This window comes from Anopheles darlingi, chromosome 2 (genome assembly GCF_943734745.1).
Source record: "Anopheles darlingi chromosome 2, idAnoDarlMG_H_01, whole genome shotgun sequence".
NCBI lineage: Eukaryota > Metazoa > Arthropoda > Insecta > Diptera > Culicidae > Anopheles > Anopheles darlingi.
In genome coordinates, this window is record NC_064874.1 from 19,848,825 (window position 1) to 19,865,438 (window position 16,614).

At 51.3% G+C, this 16,614-nt stretch overlaps 1 protein-coding gene across 3 annotated transcripts in view; it reads left to right on the forward strand.

Annotated features, from left to right (window-relative positions):
* LOC125948818 (uncharacterized) overlaps positions 1 to 16,614 on the forward strand; it is a 61,369-nt gene that overhangs the window by 34,008 nt on the left and 10,747 nt on the right. Inside the window, exon 1 of one of the 3 annotated variants that reach the window (XM_049675275.1) lies at positions 14,431 to 15,398. The exons of the other annotated variants lie outside the window; for them this stretch is intronic. The gene's annotated coding sequence lies outside the window, so the exon portion shown is untranslated. Of the gene's footprint in view, positions 1 to 14,430; positions 15,399 to 16,614 lie in introns of those variants that run through there. 3 annotated transcript variants of the gene reach the window in all.

The window sequence follows — 16,614 nt, forward strand, 5'->3', positions numbered from 1 at the left end:
ACATTCCTTTGAGATCTTCAAAATTGAACTTAATTCTAGTATCACCGCGATACTAATAATACTTCATTAGCACAACCAACTACACTGCAGTTGGCTCAGCTTCTTCTTCCGGCTTATAGGACCTCCTTTTCCGGCTTTCCATCTGACGACAACCGATGCGCACATCGACACGTTGGTTAGCAGAGGTGGTGTGGTTCCGTGACGGGGCACTCACCGATCGTCACCTCCACAATTGACAGTTCGGTGGTGCTGCTGCTTGTTTTGAACTCCCGGTTGGTCGACTGGCTGGCCGCCCGGCCGGTTGTCAGTGCTGACGGTGCACTTAGCTGCAGCGCCGCTGTTGACAATTGAATTGGGTCAGCGCGCGAGGCGGCGCGATTGCACACTTACTGCACGGTCGCCACGCAACCCAGCACCCCTGCCTACTGGCTGATGTCTCGCAATTAATCGTATACGCACCATTCGTCTCGAGCCCACACTTCGATGATGATGACGGGGCCTTGCGCAGGAAAGCAATGGCTGGCTTTGATTGAGTATTCATTTGATGTGGACGGCGGAAGCGTCCGTCAGTCAGTCAGCAACGGTTGGAGCAGGCTTGCTGGAGCTGGAGTGTCGCTGGAACGCAAAAGGTGCGATGAAATGGAGGAATCCAAGCAGAGGAACCCGTTGATCATTGGCTTGGGAAATGGGGTCGCCTGACAGTAGACTGGTAGATCTCGTGCTGCTGGTGCACTGACTACGATGCTTTCTTCATGTTTTAAGTGTTCAGCAACGCTAAACACCTGAAGGAGTTAGCTTGATGGTTATTTCGGTAAAATATTGGAGATGGAACTTAACGCTTTTGCTTACCAAAAACCTTTTTTTAAAGAGTTAATCCACCTTTCTACTACACCCTGTTGCGAGTGACTCTGTAAAGACATTGAGGCCTGCTTAGATGTCTGCCTCAATAGTAAATTCTTCGAGTGTAATTTCGTTCGGAAATTGAATCAATCAAGCAATCAGCTGCTGCTCCTACTTGACGACCGTGCACGGTGCCGCAACAGCAACCGCAGCAGTCATTGCGACGACTCGAGCGGAAGGGAGCAAACTGTCATCGCTGACAGATCGATCGATCGACCGATCGCTTGAATGGTTGCAGCCGATGGCTCTGTTCTGTTGTTTTGGTGCCGGAACGGCACACAACTATAACGGTACATGCCTTACCACCCTACCCTTCTTGGATCGGTCAGGTGGAAAGGGCCAATTTACTAGACCTTTCGCGTTTGATGTAGAGCCCTTCATTCACTCCCCTTGGATGAGCCAACGTGAAGGTAATGCCCTCACAGACGACAGAAGCGATGGCGCGAGAAGAATGATTACGTTCTGCAACACTGATTGGTGTGGTAGTGTGTGAGAAAGGGGCCGATACAATCACGCGGAGGGTTTCATATGACCGTAGCATAATTTGAAACATTAAAACTCTTGCCGGATTCATACAGAAAGCTTCAGCAGTCAAAGTCCCTCTCTCTGGGCCCAAAAAGTACAGCTCTTGCCATGGAATGCTACCACACTTCTTCTCCTCCTCCTCCACGACTAGGAGTAACGAATAGCCACAGGCCAAACCATCTTGCCATCGGGGCTCTCACCACTTCAGTAATCTCTTCAGTCGCCCCAACTCTTCACCCATTTTAGTGTCCATAAAATGTCCTCCTAATAACTTTCCATCCGATTGCACTTTCTCCACGGTGACCACGGTGTCAACGCGTAGTGCGCCACGTTGCCCTTCACACACAAGACCGTGTCCGGTTTGGCCAAAAATCTTGTTTTGAAATCCCTTACCAGCAGCAGGTTCTAACGCGCGCGTCACCTAACGCCAGCCGCGCAGGTTGCGTGAAAGTGAGTCGGCTGGCACTGGCGACTCCGCATAATCATCATCCGGCGGCTGCGACGACAACGACGACGACGACGGAACAACCACAAACCCAACACGCCCAGGGGCCAAGGGGACCTTGTTAACCTAAATTATTATGCAAAACATCCTCGCACTCTCGGGGATCCTTCCTCGGGAGGTTGAGCCACTCACTCGCCAGAAGGTGCGGCGGTTGCCGGTCGCATTCAATAGGTTCCTTAGCGTCTGCCTCGTCGTCGTGTCGGAGACCAGGCCAGGACCGGTGAGGTGGTGCTTAGAAAGGCTGGAATTTCTTCTCCGGATCGTGACGACGACGACGACGACGACGATGACAGTAGTAGAAGGAGGAAGTGAGAACGGTCGCACCACTCTCGACGACACTCTCTAATGCGCACTTCCAACAACATTTTTGTTTTCCTTGGCCGTTTTTTAGACGAGGAACCAGTCTATGCGAGCGGCCGTTGTTGTGCCGCCGCTGCCTTGGCATACCGGCATCGTTGGGATTCGATCGGTGGTTGTTGATCGGTGTTTTCCGTTCGCCAGCGTGTCCACCGTTCGGCGTGGTGAATGGATCGGCTCGCGTCGGCAAATTTGTTGCATCTCTGCAGCTCTGTTATGAGACGACCTTCGATAAATGCAGCAGCAGCAGCAGCACTTGGTTGGTACTCTGCGGTCATTGGGCCAGCATTTTGCAGCATGAGATGCGGGCCCTTAACCAGCTTAACCATATATCCAGAAAGAATATCTAAAAGACCATCTAACCTCCTAAACGAACTACCAGCGTGGTAGTTGCCTACCCAGAGATGCCTTTGGGGTTGAATCCAATTCAAGTTATCTGCATCCACTTCTACTTCTACAAGACCTACCGAAGACCGAGAGAGAGATAGAGGGAGAGATAGAGAGAGAGGTCCCGTCCGTATGACCTACTGCGCGCCGTACTGCGCCTTAGCGTCTCCACCAATAATTACTATGCGCACGCGGCCACCGATCATCATCGTGCATTAATCTTGCACCGCGTCAACGTCGTCGTCGTCGTCTCAGTCGTCTTCGACGTCAACTCTCCGTTTCCATCGGCCGCGATCTACGTGAAAAATTACTAATTTGCACCAGCAGCCGGTTGGTTGGCCGGACTTAGACCAGTCCTCCTCGTGGTGAATGTGACTCTAGTACTGCTGATTCGGCATCAACAGATGCACACACACACACGTGCGCTTTCAATTGCTAGCATATCAGCTACGCGCACCAAAGTCGACACCAAAGTGAAGCGCAGTAGTGATCGAGGTCGCGCGCCAAAGAAGAAGGCGGCACCGAGGGTGTGTGTATGTCGCTTGGGAGAGACCCGGGCTGTAAGCGTGGGAGAGAGCATCGGGCGCATCACGCCCCAGCCACCTTCCCTCCGGATTGAACTTTTACACCAATCGATCGTTCGCCTCGAACACACACACACACCTCACAGCTCAGTGGCCACTGCTTTCGGAGGCCCCGGATCCAGCGAATGTAGAATCAGCGATCGCGGCTGCCCTGGCAGGGGATGGAACAGCGGACTGACGTGGTGAGCACCACGAGTCGCCGCCAAAACCATTAACCTAAATTGTCTCCGACCGGCGTCGCGCGGCCGTCGAGATTTCTCATCTCGTTCGCGAGTTTGTCGGTTGGCCTGGCAACCATCAACCCAGCTGGGGTCTCCGATCTGGGCAATCTTCTCGATCACCCACCACCGTCCGAACGTGTGAGGAGCGTGGAACACCGCAGGAGGCTATGGTCTACCTCCTGTGAATGTCGTGCAATTGGTCGACCTGGAGTCGTCGGTGCGCAGGTGCATGCCGGTTGTGTGCGCTCTCGAGCCGCCTTCTTATGCGTGGTTCGCGCGTGCGCATGTTATGCTCGGCGGCTGCGAGGGTGAACTTCTTGTGGTGTGTCTTCGGGCAATGGCAATGTTGCATCTTACCATCTTGGTACCTCGTGATTAGCAGTAGATGCAACGAGAACCCGTGGACCGCCAACGATTTGTTTTAATTAATTTATTATTCCTTCTCGAGTTCTCGCGAAGGGAACAAATGTTCGACAGCAAACAATCTTGTATCTAGCAAACTAGTAGCTTGTGGACATCTTCGCGCGCGCGTATTTTCGAATTGTTAGCCACGAAGCTCGCAAGCTTGTAACGCTTAAGCTGTACAAACTTGCAGAAGAACCAATCATGGCGCCGAACAATGTTTGAAGTGTCCTCCGCCAGTAGCCAGCTCAGTGGAAGGTGGCAAAGTGTAGCGGTTCCAACGCTCCAACGAAAAGCGTCATTTAGCGTGTATCCAATCCGATCGCGATCGCGAGCTTTTGCAACTAGCTCGGGCGCGTGTGTAGCCGCGATCGCCAAGCGATCTTTTGAAGCCGTCGGTGAAGGCGTACGGCAGGGTGCCAGGAAAAACGCGTTACGTTACCAGCATCTTGACCTCACCGCTTCTCGATTACTGCGTCCGATTACTTGGTTGCTCGCCGGTCGTCGTCCAAAGCCAAAGTCAAATTATTATTTTTCCTGCGCGGCCTCTAGAGCCGAGCGGTAATCGTGGGGCTGGTGGGTACGACGTGACGAGCGATGCAACACAGTGCACTGTGCTTCTCCTTCTGGGCACACCTGGGCTCGAGCGGCGGGACACACGCGGATTCCTCCCTATTGGACAGTTTGGTTGGTGGACTTGTCCAGGTTGTCTAGCTTCTCGTTCGCGTTTTTGCTTCGTTCGTTCATATTTATTACATTGGACCCCGGCCCCGGGAGCAAAGTGTATTCCAGCTTAGGTCATTCGTGTGGTATAGAGAGAAAGAGCGGAGACGAGGAGACAAGGAGCGGGGGGATGAGTGGGCTGCGTCTCAATGGATGCTGCCGCTGCTCGATGGTGATGCTCATCGCGAGCGTATGCGCCAGGACCATCATTAGCGATATGCCTTTTTGGGGTCGCCAATTCGTTCGCTCGATGCGCTCCGACTCCTGAGGCGTTCCAGATGCCGGTGCTGCTGCTGCTGTAAGGCTTCCTCGTTGGTCTTCAGTAGCTGTTGCAGCAGCGCATTGAACACTCGACATCGGCAGTTGCTACATTGTTGCGCCTGTAACGCTGGTGAATGAACACGCTAGCAGCTGGATTCACGTGAGATCGAAGCAACCAGGGGAATAATCATGGAGTATGATCTCTGGAACATCGAACCTCGTATCTCTGTCATCTGGAACCAGGTAGAAAGGCAGTTCAACACTTTTAGGATCACTGATGCTGTTTCAGTAATTTGTGCTCTTCTATATACTACCACTAAGTCCTCAGTCACGTTAGGCCTGATAGATACTATCGTATGTGGTCTAATGCAAAGTCAAGGTCAATTGCTCTAATAAACGTTAAACTTAATAACCTGAAGGCGAATCAGCCAGCCAGCCTCTCCGCTAGAGACGCGAATGCGGAAGTCTCGCTGGAAATAAAACGGTTAATCTACCAAAACATCATCTTGAGTTCCACGTATGCTGCGACGCGGCGGTTTGGGGGTCGTTAAGTCGCGGTTTCTTGGAAATTGGTCTAAGCTGCTGCCCCGCAACACACATCCGCTACAGCGCTACAGCCACAAAGATTACTCTTCCTCGTCTCTCGTCTCGTCGTACGTTTAAAGATTAATGCTTTCCACGACCCCCGCGAACTCTCCATTCTGGAGCGTGCGGTCATGTCTTCTGTACAAATACACATTTGGTCAGTTGATCGGTCCGGGGACACACCGCCGGAGCACACGAGCGTGTGTATGTGCACTAATGTGTGCGGCCCCGGCCGAACGGAAGAACCGGACAGGTTGTTTCGTTCGCATTAAGATTTAAAAATTATGAAACCCGCAACGCGCACAACGGTTCTTTTGGGATAATGGCCACTACTCCGGAACGTGACATCCTCCTCCTCCTCCTCCTCCACTACCACGACCCGGCCATGTAGAGTAGAGTCCATAATTCGACACTTGCTTCGCGTTCTCAAATGAATTGTTTCCATGTGGAGGAGGTTCAATAACCTGCGTGCTGACCGGTATGTTAGTGACCTTTAGAGCCATCAAAGCCCCCCTTTTCTCTCTTTCGCTCTCTCGCTGGACAAGATGCAAATTGTGTCAACCCCAGGCTAGGCAGAACGATGAAGGTCCTTGTCCACGACTTCTACACCCAGGAGACGGGAGCAGGTACGTCGTGACTTTGCATTCTGCACGGAATGCGCCCGGTGCGCTGGTGCGAAGTCCCATTAGGGGTCCAAATTGGTCACCACCACCAACACCTCCACCAGGACCACGATTGCCACCTACAAACCTACTTACAGCGCTGGCTCGACGTTGAAGAGACACGAAGTGTCGAGTGTCCCCCTCCCGCCTTGGAGTGCTTCTGGAGTCGAGATCGATCCTGTCCGATTGCTGGCACAGTTCAAAGGGGAACCCTGGCGGGGGCGACTGCTTGCTACCTTGTGTACGTCACGTCTCCGCAGTCTCTCTGACTCTTGCTGCCGTTTGACCGCCTCAATCGATGTTGATAGATTGCTCTATTGTGATCGATTTCATGGGCGCCTCACGCCTCTGGAGGGAGAGAGAGAGAGATTCGTGACAGCAAACGGTTGCGGCGGCAAGGTTGTAGCTAAATGGCAGCCATCAGGCCCAGGCCAGGGCAGGCTGTTTAAGAAATGAAAGTCGTTCGATCGACTGATCGATCGATCAGCTATATCGGTGTACCGGTGATTAGAGTGGAGAGCGGATCGTTTTGGAGGTTTCGATAGTTTTGACACCTTTCCCAAGCTCGTCAAACTGTACGAGTGTTCTCGCTGCTCGTTACGTAGCCGATCGATCGGTTGTTGAGACCCCAGCAGTCACCAGAGTTTTGGTTCTTGCACTAAGAGCTGTTTCTGTACATGCATGCCTTGGGATTACACATACCGATCGTAAAAGATCGCGTATGTAAATCGATTAGCATACAAATGGTATGGTGGGGCTGTTGAAGGCTACCGACGACTTATTGTATCGACCGAATAGGATCAGCTGGACCTCTTTCGCTTAATTTTTGGACACCCGGAGCGGAGAGCTAATCCAGCGCGCGCATAATGATTATTCTAGTTTACGATCTTCGACATTGCTTTCCCACATTCGGCCCGGGCTTATGCCAAATCAGGGGGGGAGGACGAAGGTCTTGCATATTTCGCCTCCGTCTCCTTTCCTCTGTTTTGTTTTGGCCGCAAGCAGCAGTGTCAGCATTAGCATACCCAGCAGCAGCAGCCTTTCGTACAAATATAAATCTGTCCAGCTGTGTTTATTGTTATGTCAAGCACTTCCTGTGACCGGCAGCGCAACGGGGGGGGAGGAATCCTAGGCCACACACCTCCTTTCCCTCTCAAGGGAGAGGCGAATTGCAGCAGCGCAGCGCACCGACTGCACCACCTGATAGTGTGCAGGGTCCCGAGGGATTAGCGTGAGTTCGTGTGTGCGCCCCGGAATGCGGGTTCTGTGCGCTGCGCGCTCCGGCGCTCGATTTCTCCTCCAGGTTATTCTTCTCCAGGAGAAGGCGTCCACGATTTCGGTTCGCTACCGGTGGGGGTGGTGAACGCGGGCGGCCAAACATTCCGCATTCTTCTCCGATGGTTTGGGTTGCTCGAAGCAAAAGGCCAATCTGTTCGCTTGCCGTTCGCTTTTTTTCTCTCTCTCCCGAGGCTAAGGCATAGCTTTCTCATTGATCATCATCGAAGAGCATGCCAGAGAAAGAGCCTGATGACCAGCTTGGCCAACCTGTGCGAGGTGCTGGGATGGAAGCCTCCTGGAAGGGTCGACGGGATCCGGAATGTCTGGAAGAGAGCGGTGCGCACGCTTGGGTGCGGCTGGAACGATGCTTCAATGCGAATTTCATTTCCCTTTTTTCCCTCGGGTCCTTCCTCCGCGTCCCGTGTCGCGATCACGCGGAAGACAACACAAATCGTTGACTTCATCACACCAAGGCACGGGCCTCGTGCGCGCATCTGCGCATTACATCCGAGTTTCGTCCCGTGACCGACCGAGTGGAGCTCGCTGGCTCTAACTGTGGCTCGTGGCTCTCTAACCTACATTCGAGATCCCTTTCGATCCGTGGTAGAGAAGCAAAAAGAAGAGAGCATGCGAAGGAGAGACGATTCGTCGGTGATCACCGTTCGAAATGAGCCAATGTTCTCCTCTTCCCGAAATCCTCCCGAGATCCGAGAGCGAGAGAACCGGTTCGAGTGAAAACGCGGATGGATGTGGACCGTCCGGACGATGGTGGCACTTTCCAACAGGCTGCCGGGTGCAGCCGGGGCACTCCGTTTAAGGGCGTGTTCCTTTGAGTCTTCGAGACTTCTTCGCCGTGTTGTCTTCACTAGAGGTCATCCCGTATCACGCTCATCGGGCGGCGCCCATAATACCACCCGATGATGCTCTGGACCCTATGCCATGGCCGTGCCCGTGCCTCTGTGTGTGGTATGTATATACCTCCGCTAAACGCGAGACCCCGACCACCGTGGCCCCGCAGACACTGTTCCCGGTTGCTTTCTTCCAGCCGAACATTTATCATCGTTCGCCGGGACACGGACCTGGGTCGGGATTTAACAAACGATTGTCCCTCTACCCGGACCGACAAGGTCTCTTTTGTTGGTATTTTGGATGACGCGTTTCGAGTGCCGAGTGTTCGAAGTAAGGTAACAGAGGAAACCAAAATCTTTGGATTTGCCCAAAAAAAAAACCGCTGGCCACCTCTTAGCGTTCACCGTTAGATTCGCTCTCTTCTACTGCTTCCTCTTCCTTTTCTGTTTGATACCAACTACACTATCACCGCCGTACATAGCGACCAAGCGATCGAGAGTTCAGAGCTCGAGTAAGGAGCAAAAACGGTAGAAGCATCGCATCAAAAGATCTGGAGCGCACATCTGGGCCTCTGTCGAATCGCGGCGTATTTGTAGCGGTTCGTGGGGCAGGTTAATGTTCGGTTTCGATTGTCATCCGACCCGTCCCGGTCCCCCTGGGCCTGGGGCTCAGTAATGCCCGATTACCGTTCCAGGGCATCTGAACGGAAGTTGAGAACGGCTTTTACGCCGTTCGCGCGCCCAGGAAGTAGCAACTCTCCTCAGCAACATCATTCCGATGCCCCGATTTCCGGTTCGACGATTTGAAGCTGACGTAGCAGCTTGATCATGTCATTTTGATAAATGGTTCACCATTAACCAAAAATCCTCCCGTCAGGCAGCGTAGCCGATGTCGCCGTGTCACGGTGAAGAAAGGTTGGATTGCATTTCGATTGCGGCCTACCAGAGAGGAGAGCTACCTTACTCTGCTCTATGCTCTAGTACACACTTTCGTGGCGGAAACCTCACACCAGCAGGGAAGCCATTAATTTCTGCTTCTGAGATGATGGATGGATGATTGACGGTGTAATTGGTAGACGACACGCAAGGTTTCGTTAGAGACCGGTTAGAGTTGAATTCCGTTTTTTTTTTTTGTATTTTGGTTTTGTTTCATTCCCAACACAAACAATTAATGTAATTATCGACATAACACGAGAGCTCACTTTGCGTTTATAGTTGATTAACTTAAGTTCTCCATTCGGTGCGCTGGAATGTCCAAAGGAAAGAGGGTAAAGGGGGTTTCCATAATATTCTCTTACATGATGGTCTCAGGTCTTCTCCTGGACCATTGGCATTAGATTGTCGTACATTCGACTATATCTTCCTACATGAAACCATTCCATTCCCCCCTCTCCTCCCCCAAAATGGGTCTTCCATTCTTTCATCTAAATTCCCGTTCGAGCGAACAAACGGCCAATCGACCGGTCGAGTTATTTGCATTGAAAGTGCCGCTCAAACCGTTTCGAAACCCGTTGCCGCACCAACCAACCATGTTGCTATGATAACCTCCGGTGCTCCCTTGCGTCGATTTATGTTTTATCGTAACATGCTGATCCGCACACTCACACACGTTCGCACGCGCGGACACTGACCGTGTGAGGCCTGAGGTCAGCTGAAATTGGTTCAACCAGTCCGTTCCTCGTGACCGGCCACCTCATCTTACGATACGAGCGACTCCTCTGGTGAAACGGTTCATCCATTCAGCTCGCCGCCACACGCTGCCCAGACCGGGAATGGACATTCCTTCATCATCGGTGGGGGCACAGGGCGATGGCGAGGTTTCCTTCACGCCCCAGAGGAGCAGCATGTAAACACCATTGTTAGCCGCATCTGCACCACTGCCGGGGCGCGCGCACCGCCTATATTTGAATAGCGAACATTCCTACGGGAATTCGTGGCGTCGTCCTATTCCTCTAGCGTCCATATAAAGAGAGTACCGCGCGAGATGCGATCCCGGATGGATGCCCGGTGTGCTGATGGTGCGACTAACTAACTCTCTGCCTTACGTCAGTGGAATGAACGTTTGCTCGCTCGGTTCCCGGAACGGTGCACCGTTTGCGTGTTTGCCGCACTTTGATTTGGTAGCTAGCGAACCGGGAGTCACGTTGAATCTCGAGTGGACGAGTGTCTTGGGAAGACCACGTTCGTTGTTTTTTTTTTTTTTGCGCAGCAATTATTAAGAAATAGACTTAGGCCAGCTGAAAGCCTCTTTGGCACGTTCCCAGAGACGGTTCCAGCAGCAGCCCTTCCGGAATCGTTGGTACTGAGGTACCCGAGTGATAACGAGCAAGTGGTCACACCGTGACAGGAAGAGAATGAATGCAAATGGCCTCAGAAGAAGCAACAGCACACGGTATAATTACGTGCGACAACAACCGTTTTGATCCCGCGTTGTTGGACCGGAGATCATTGTGCCGACCGCGTGGTGGCGATTCTGGCGGCCATCACGATATTTATGCATGCCGTCCATTGGTTCCCCGGTGGAACCACGAAGGTGTACAAAACGATCCACGGAATGATGGCTACCAGCTGCGCCTCTAATAAAGCCTCTGGCCCGGCCAGGCTATGGGGATTCAGATTTCTCGCCAGCTCCCAGGAAGGCAGCACCAGGAGTGAACACGTTCGCTCCACGGGGTATTGATAACGTTTGGTGGCTGTGCTTTGATCAGTCCCCATCGGTGCCTCGTTTGTCATCCAGGAATACCGGCACAAGTATACCAACAGCACGGTGCTCCCAGACCGTGCGACCTGCTCCATGGGGGGGGGACTATCAGGTCCGGGAGCTGTGTATTAATTAAGTCATCCGATGAATGGTGGTCAGTATTGTCCTCCTTTGCTCGAGTGATGCTCCTCCATTCAACAATTACCTAGAGCTAGACCTACTTTCTGATCAAAGAATCAGAAACCCCACATCAACCGGAGGCTACTACGATCCACTGTATAGGAGATCCACTGAAGTGAGGGTTAGGAAATCGGTCAATCGTCGTTGTCGTCGTCTAGTGGAAGCCGCCGATTACTTTGTTGTAATTGTTTCCACGTTCTCACGGAAGCTGCCTCTGGAATTGACGGTCTGCTGCTGCTGCTCCAGCTGCAAGGCCGTCTATTTGGAGACCTAGAGGCGCCCTCTCTACGCCCGGTGCCGGTGCCATCTTTGAATTAATCAGCTGAACGGCATAATTCGTTTCGGAAAAAATGGAAAGCAAAGAAGCAAAGAAGGTTATGCTGCTCTTCGAGGGGCCCGGTCGGTAGTGAATGGATTGCATAAAGAGTCACCGCGCATCTCGGTCTGGCCTCTTCCTACGTCTGTTTCGTAGCCGGTTTCTAATGAGATATTCGCAAAGAATTCGATGCCTCTTGCGTGAACCCCCAGCAGCAGCAGCAGCAGACCGTAGTGAATAGAGACATTAGGCAGATGATGATGTTGTCACAGTCCTAAAGTAGGACATACCAACCAGAAGGGTGGGAGGGGGGGTCACAGCGACGGCATCGAGATCAACGCAATTAACACAACCGCTTGACCACCATCCTGCCATAATTCACGCAAAACTGTGTCCAAGAACTGGCAATTAAAAACAGAAACAAACAATCAAGAGCTTCTCTCCCCAGCGGCACGATGGCGCCGTCCCATGAGTCCGAGACGACGGGGATGTCCTTCTTTACTACATTCTCTCCTCAATGGCGAACGGAGATCAGTTTCATCACAAATAGCGTTCGTCATCGATTGCGCTCAGTTTTGGGTTGGCTCAATGGTGACGGCGATGATGATGATGGCTTCTTTATGAGCTCGTTGTCTTTTCGCCATCTCGGCCCAGGCCTTAAGCCTCCGTACCTCAAGGTTCCTCTGGCAGTATAGTACCCGCCTTAGCTGCCTGCTCTATGACATCACAGATACCTTGGGTTCGATTCCATTTGCGGATAGCGTCGCGACAGTAAGTTGATCGTCTTCGATCTTCCTTTCTCCACTAGCAGTGCGCAGTTGCTGCGTACGTCCTCCACCAGCACCTTCGACCTTCGCGAAGTAGCAAGCGCCACCCTGTATGTGTGTCTGTGTGTGTGTGGAATTCTAATTAAATCCTTGTGGGCCGCGCGCAAACATGCTGAATACGCAAACAGACTTTTGTCATCTTGTTTTTTGCCCTCTTGTGTGGCTGGCTTGTGACTAGGGCCCCCGCCTAGGGTAGCAGCGGCACTACTGCTCCAGATGTCTCTTAAATCAGACCAAACCAGACCGTCCGGTACGTGGTCCGGACAGCAAGACCAGCCAGCTAGTGCCAGAGTTCTTGGGCGGACGGTTGTTTGTATTTGGCAGTGGCGCAATTAACATTCCAAAGCCGTTACCTCCTCCGCAAAATCCCGAAAGCAAACAAGGGCCTTTGCTTGGCGGCGGTGGCCAGACCCCGGACCGCACAGCAGAACTAGATAGCGCAACTAGAGCTCGGGGCGCGCGTGTCTGGCATGTGCTCGCTAGTGTGTATGAACGTTTGGAAACAGGTTTTTCGGAGTACGGCAACCCAAGTGGCCGGCTACGGCTGGTGCGCGGCCCGGTACGATAAGAAGGAGCAGCGTTACGAAAACTTCTATCGGAGTGGATTATTCGGATCGGAACACCAATCGGCATGCAACCCACGCGTCGTCTCTTCCAGAAGGAATATTACGCTGAGTGTTAGACGGTCGAATGACACAGTCAGATGGGCTGGAAGTCTGGCGTAACAACACAGCAAAGCTCAAATAACTATCCTTTGCTGAGGGGTGCTTTACACTCGCGGTAAGATCATCGCGACAAGTGCCACCGCCAGGCAAGGATAAACCGGAATTTCGACTTTCTCACTTGACCAACCTTGAACTCCCCTGTCCCGCACAGCTCGCGCGATAGCTCTTCGTGCGAACCGGTCAGTGATGGAGGCGAAGGGTGGAGTGTCATCAAAAAATATTTTGGATCCGATCGAGACAGACATAAGAGTAGATGGATTGCAGCCAGCGACCGTAGCGACGACTGGCTTTCGGGCAGCAAGATCGTCACCAGCAAGCTACCAAACCTGGAATCCTGTCCTAGCCTTTGCGGTGTTCGCCCTCGGTCGCTCGGTCGCGATACATGTTCGATTCAATATTTATTTTCGATCCTCGGCGGTTGTGCATGTGTGTGTGTGTGTGACTTGCGCTTCTTGTGATGATCAGCCACATTTGTACATGGGCGCGCTGGAGGCCACATGCGAGACCTTCGAGACGTTGGTGTCCGGATATTGAAATTGTTTTTAGTGGTGAGTTCGTTTATCAAAAAAGAACCTTGGCTTCAACCTTGCATTCCAGTAAGAGCTGTGCCTGTGGTGGGTGTGCCAACGCATCATCGACTGCTCTTAATTGCTGAATGTCTGTAAAGACATGGCGTTTCACACGTGCTGCCACGAACGCCGAGATGATTGTTTATTGAGAGGATTATTTGTCTCGAAGTCCCCGCAAAAGGCCAATCATAACAGATGAGTTTCATTGCGGGGGGATTTTCAAGCAATTAGAACGCGCCATGCCATCAACAATGTTCGTTGACCGCGTTTGCAATTGGCAATCATCAGCAGGGAGTAGTTTGAAGTGCCTCTCGTAATATTGCAATGTGTGTGTATGTGTGTCTGAGTGTTGATTGGCCATGCTTCACCGGGCCATAAGCATCGTGGTGATGATGATAATCGCGCTAAAGTGGCTCCGATGATGATGTCCCAGAAACACCTAAGTATTTATTGGGGCAGCTGCCAGTTGCCAACAAACTCTGCGATTGAGAACGTCGAAGGCCTGGGTGTGCCGGTTGATGGTGACTTCTTCCTTCGAAAATCCGCTGCAAATTGTTTTATATTGGGACTACTCTGTTCATTAAGGTGTTCTAATTGTTCCTGAATATGACAAGCACCAATAGGTCGTGATAAAGAAATAAAATAAATGAATACGTCCACTGTTATCGACATGATCATGTTGTTTACTATTTATGCATACGTTTCCTTATCTTCATTGCAACACTTCGCACGATGTTGCTATTATCAGGCAGTTCAAACTTTATTATCTATCGCCCCTTGCAGCAGATTGCGAATAACCGTGTTATCATTCGCTTCAACTTAGCTGTAAAGCATTCTAAACTACCGATGTCAGGGACGATGGTTTAGTCAATGCATATCAGTCCCCATCGATAGAACTGCAACACGAAACGAATTCAATCGAGGCACGATGTGTAATAGAATAGTTTAGTGTTATTGTGCAATAATCAGAATATTGTTTATTACTAATACGGTGTACTCCCTTGCAATTCGCCATGTCCTTCCAGTGCCATAAGTGCAGTGAACCGATTAGACCCCCAATTGCCAGCGTTAAATGTGGTGCATATTGTGGCCTTACGTTTCACATTGCATGCACCGGTACACCAGCGCATCTGCTCGAAGAGATGGCCAAAACGCCACAAACATTCTGGGCTTGTCCATTGTGCTTCAACCTGATGGGTAACTCCAGATATCAACGAATCCGATCGGAATGTTTTGCAGCCGGACAAGTGAGCAGCGTAACGCAGGCGATCAGTGAACTCAAGAATGATTTACTCAGTGAGATAAGATCGGAACTGCAATCTTATCTAGCCGACAGTTCTCGCCGAAAGGGTACATTCGTACGTAAAGCAGACCGAACGAATATGCGATCTCAGCCCTACGGAAGGCATTCCATCCAACACTATTTTCTGAAACCGACGCCGAGTTCGAGTAGCAATTCGCAGGAGATGACACAGAAAAGCAGTTTTTAAAATGGTGGTTAAACTCCAGCTATCTGTATCAATAAGTCGTTGTGTAGTGTACTAAGTGGCCTTCAATCTATAACCAATAATGATCTTTTTGTATGTGACTGCATTGTGAGTCTAGCCATATTGTAAGCCAGTCTGGCTCTTCAATAAACGATGAACTACTATTCGAGACACATGCGCATTACGATACGAACTACGAATACACGATGCGCATTACGTCGTTATTGTTAGCGCTGCAAGCGTCAGTCACCATCTCCCGCAGCGAATTTGCGCAATTCGTTGATTCAAGCGGACGTGCATTCCATAGCTGATGATGATGCACCACCCTTCGGGCGTTGATCAGGATGTGTGCAAGGTGAGTGGCTGTCGATGGGCAATTCCGAACGGGTTCCATAAATCACCAATTCCATGCATGCCATCTCGCCAGACCCAGGAAGACGTCAGATCAATTCTTCAGCAGCCAATCGTTGACGGAGCCCGCGAACTCGCATGAATGCACGATTAGATTCGATTAGAGAGAGAGATAGAGAGAGATAGACCGACGGGATACACTTTCGCTTTGCATGGATTTCATCGAAACGTCACCAATCATCCCTTCACCGAAACCGTAGCTAATATCCTATCAGCAACACTCCGCAGTGCGGCGACTGTTCCGATGAAAAGCCCAAATGTTCGCTATTCAAACCGCGACTCCATAAGGCATTCGGGGTTGGGACCTTCAAATCACGAACGAGCACCTTAATCCATCCCCCTTTTGAGCTGCGTGACTCTTATTGAGCCGAGTGCGATCAATGCGTAAGATCACGTTGAAGATGATGATTGGCGCTAAATGGCAAAATTGAATTGAAGCCACTTGTGAAGCCCAGCGGTGGTTTGAAGATTGTATTCGTTGCTATTGCGGCAGAACCGCGTCTTCAACGACGTTCGTGATGCGTGAACGGAATGGAGAATGAGACGGAGGCGGGCTGTTTAGCGATTCGTTCCGATTTGTTCCCCAAATAGTTCGGCCCTTGAAAACTGGTCCCCACCCCAATAAAAGGCGCCTTACAATTGTGATAAACTCCCTTAAGTTGTGCCCAATCGATGAAATGGGAGCTGAGTGAAAAAGAAAATTGTACAAAAACCGAACCGAATCCAAACTGACGCCAACCTTGCTGCGATCATGCATGCGATCGTCTGGCGCGTTTTCGCACGCCTAAACCGCGATGCGTGTTCAATAGAGGTACTTGGCGTTACAATAACACTTACAACGCGTTCACGATCATCCTCATCACCTTCAAGTCCAAGTACACGCATCTCACATACAGGCATTGTATGCAAAGTGATTGCCACAAATCAAAGGGAGGAGAAGAAGGCAATCATCAACGCGATCACACCTGCAGCCAGGCACACGTGTTTGTCTGCTATTAGCACACTCGGTATGGTCGTCTCAAAGCAAGCAGCGTTACAGTTTTGATTGTGCCGGAAAAGCTACAACGAACTGGAATATGCTGGAGATTCTAAGCAAAGCAAGCAATTCATCTTCCACTCTCTCGGCAAAGTGGTGTGAACGCGATCGCTTTACCGCGTCC